This window comes from Branchiostoma lanceolatum, chromosome 8 (assembly GCF_035083965.1).
Source record: "Branchiostoma lanceolatum isolate klBraLanc5 chromosome 8, klBraLanc5.hap2, whole genome shotgun sequence".
NCBI classification, from domain to species: Eukaryota; Metazoa; Chordata; class Leptocardii; order Amphioxiformes; family Branchiostomatidae; genus Branchiostoma; species Branchiostoma lanceolatum.
Window position 1 is genome coordinate 21,398,328 of NC_089729.1, and position 4,384 is coordinate 21,402,711.

Genomic DNA, 4,384 nt, shown 5'->3' on the forward strand with positions numbered 1-4,384 from the left:
ATCATTTATGTCGATTTTTGGTCGTTTTCTTGAGGAAATCATTTTTTCTTCTTCTGCAATCTTGTGGTATAGATGCAATATGGTCATTTTTCAGGATATCAAAGTCCGAAACCACAATGCAATGATATTTCCGAACAGTTGTAGCAGTTACATGGGGTCGCCCTCCTATGTGTCATGCAAATCAAGCCTGCCTGACTTTTCTTGCTCCCTTGCCATATAAAGCAACGGCTATACAACAATTTTGGAAGTTCTTGCCATATAAGGTCTTATTGTGTGTGACACAGTGTTGAACCAGCAGGACTGCAAGGAAGGTAAGAGCCGAAGGCGACAAAACGCAAAAAAAAAGAAACTACAAAGGCAACATTTTCGAGAAAATGCAGGATATTCCTCTCCCATTACCTACACCTCAAATATGACATCCTTAGCATGTACTGTAAGGGAAGTATGAAGTTTTGCATGAATTATGGAAAGGAGGTCCTCAGTAGCATAAGTTATGTCCAGGTCTATTTAATCTTCCAAAAGGTACCTACATGTCAAGTATGACATCCATAGCATGTACCGTAAGGGAAATACAGTAGAATCCGCTTAGCACCACCCATTTGTCAGCGTTTTTGGTGCCATTATCCGGCTGGTGCAATTATGCGAAATGCCCAGCTGGACCGCACCACCATGGGCTGGGGGGTGTATTGTTAGTCAAAACACTAGCACAAAGAAAACAGACGAAATTATGCAGTTATTAAATGAACATTATACAGTTTTGATTTTGCATTCTTTCATTTTTCCATGCGATCAACCCCATTGCAACACACGTAACGTTACAGGGGAGGCATTCTGAGACATCGTTATGGGATAACAGTTTCTGTGTTACATTACGTAGAGTACAGTTGTCGATTTACGTAAATCATGTACCACCATGAAACTAGGAATTGAAACTAAAACTTGGTTACAGATTACGGGTGAGCCCAGAGCAGTGCCCACTCTCATGTCTGGACAGATTGGACAGTCGACACCATGGTAGTGAATTGTACTACGTATCCAGTGTGTAGATATGGTTAGATGACTTAGATCAGTCACAGATCATTCTCCTTATAGCAGAGCCGAACCCGCGTGTACCTTGTTCCGGTGAATGCAGGAAGTTTCTACGACGCAGATTCAGCTCTGCCATAAAAAAATGTGACAGATGATCATGTCAGCACCGCACCATCAAAAGCGACTGCTATGTCCGCCTACGCGTCTGTAGCCCTTGCGGAGTCACTGTGTGGTTTCCGACTTGATAAAGACGTCGGTCTTATTGCAGCAGTATGTGACAATAGCGCTGCCGAGAAGCTCAAACCACCGACAACACCCCATGTCATGCTCAACGCGAAATCAAATCCCCGCGAACTTGAATGCATTCAGTTTTAAACATATTGGCGGTATTGCGCCTTATCGGCTCATTTGTACCGCATTTATCATTTCCATAATATATTTCCAGGTGTATTCACCTTTCCTAAAGGTACCTACATGTCAAATCCGTAGCTTTTACGGTAAGGGAAATACAAGTATATGCATAAATTATGCAAATGAGGTCCTCATTAGCATAATGTATTGCCAGGTGTTCTCACCTTTCCTAAAGGTGACTACATGTCAAATATCACATCCATAGCTTCTACGGTAAGGGAAATACAAGTTTCTGCATAAATTATGCAAATGAGGTCTGCATTAGCATAATATATGGCCAGTTGTGTTACCCTTTCCTAAAGGTACCTACATCTCAAATATGACATCCGTAGCTTTTACGGTAAGGGAAATACAAGTTTCTGCATAAATTATGCAAACGAGGTCCTCATTAGCATAATGTATTGCCAGGTGTTCTCGTCTTTCCTAAAGGAAACTACATCTCAAATATGACATCCATAGCTTTTACGGTAAGGAAAATACAAGTGTCTGCATAAATTATACCAATGAGGTCCTCATTAGCATAATATATTGCCAGGTGTTCTCGTCTTTCCTAAAGGAAACTACATCTCAAATATGACATCCATAGCTTTTACGGTAAGGAAAATACAAGTGTCTGCATAAATTATACCAATGAGGTCCTCATTAGCATAATATATTGCCAGTTGTGTTACCCTTTCCTAAAGGTACCTACATCTCAAATATGACATCCGTAGCTTTTACGGTAAGGGAAATACAAGTTTATTCCTAAATTATGCAAATGAGGTCTGCATTAGCATGATTTATGTCCAGGTGTATTCACCTTTCCCAAGGGTACCTACATCTCAAATATGACATCCCCAGCTTTTACGGTAAGGGAAATACAAGTTTATGCATAAATTATGCAAATGAGGTCAGGTGTATTCACCTTTTCTACAGGTACTAGTACCTGCATCTCAAATATAACATCCGTACCATGTAACATAAGGTACTTATAACTTTCTGCAATACCATTAGTTGGTTGGTTTTGGGCAGAAGAAGAAGAAAGAAAGAAGAAAAGGCAAGCAAAAACAGTATATTCCCTCCTGTGGAGAGGAATATAAAAAGAAAGGCAACATTTTCGAGAAAATACAGAATATTCCTCCCCATTATCTACACCTCAAATATGACATCCTTAGCATGTCAGTAAGGGAAATAGAAGTTTCTGCACAAATCATGCAAATGAGGTCCTCATTACCATAATGTATGTCCAGGTGTATTCACCTTTCTGAAAGGTACCAACATCTCCAATATAACATCCATAGCATTTACCGTAAGGGAAATATAAGTTTCTGCATGAAATATGCAAATGAGGTCCCGATTAGCATAACTTATGTCCAGGTGTATATACCTTTCCTAAAGGTACTTACATCTCAAATATGACATCCATAGCATGTACCGTAAGGGAAATACAAGATGCTGCATAGTTTTATGCTAATGAGGTCCTCATTAGCACAATATATGTCCAGGTGTATTCACCTTTCGTAAAAGTACCTAAATTTCTAATGTGACATCCGTAGCATGTACCGCAATTTAATGGAAGTACAAGTTTCTGCATAAATTATGCAAACGATGACCTTTCCTATAGGTATCTACATCTCAAATATGACATCCGTAGTTTTTACGGTGAGGGAAATACACCTTTCTGCATAGAATTTGCAAATGAGGGGCTCATTAGCATGATTTATGTCCAGGTGCATTTCTGCATAAATTATAAATTACTTTCGAGTACTCATCTGCGTTCAGACTAATGCGTCCCTTTTGCCCGAGATAGACCTTTGTAACACTCTGAGGCCAGCGAGGGTGATATTGCTATGCCTCGCGCCGTGGATGATTCAAAGTCAAAGAAACCTGAGTACTAGAATTTTCTTTATACTTTGCTCTATTATACACCCGTCCGGAACATAACCGACTCAGAACTGAGTCCCCAAAGAACGGTTCAACCTACTCCAACTGCCACGACGTGCACTGTCGACTCCCTCTTAATGCTAGGGTCACATTTCCAACCCGGGGCCCTGCCGGGCAGCTTGTGGGAACGAAAACTATGACATAAAAGACAACAAAACACACAAAACTTTTGAAAAATTATTCCTTACCATACGTTATGTATATCCTTGATATGCGCCTTTTATTCTTTGTTTTGTCAAACAGCCCGGCCGGGCCCCGGCTTTGAAATGTGACCGAAGCATAACTGATTCCCAACCGTTTACCAACTGTCTCACGAATTTGAATAGAAAATGGACGAAGTGCATGTGATCTTCACCATGGACTGACCGTGCTGGCTAATTATTCTTTTTTTTCTGCTGAATTCTACGATCCATAGGAGGGACAGGTGAAGGCTACTGCCAAGCACAGACGATCGCCTTTCTTATGAGAGCGTGCATGCTCTTTTCCGTAAGGCGTAGACCAATTTTATTTCCTGTAATTCTTAGGGAAAACCACCTTAGTCATGTTATTCGTAGCGAGGCGAACAGATTTTGCGTAATCGCCTTCCTTAAACGTAGGGGACCATAGGGGGACCTCCCTCTCTCATAGGATATGGGGGTCCACACGAATAGGTATTTAAGCCATTTTGATTCAGAGTCTCTCTAATTCGTATCAAAACTGTTTCATTCCCGTAATTGATGGGAAGGTGGCCAAATTGGGCCTAATTACCTCCCAGTCAGTAGCGTAAATACCTAGGTGACCTACGGGTTCACTCACGACTGACTCCCAATACGTATACAACCATGGTCTGGGAAGGTTGGGAATGGTCGGGAGGTCATTTCTAGCTCTCTGTTATCTATAAAAGTGTGACAGGGGCTGTATAAAGTCTGTAGGACTTGAAGACCATAATGCGCCGACCCCCTCGTGGCTCTTTTTAAATATTTGGCGCCAAAGCTAGCTGACCAATCAGCGCCAGCCAGCTCCAGCCCTCCCAGGATGCTCT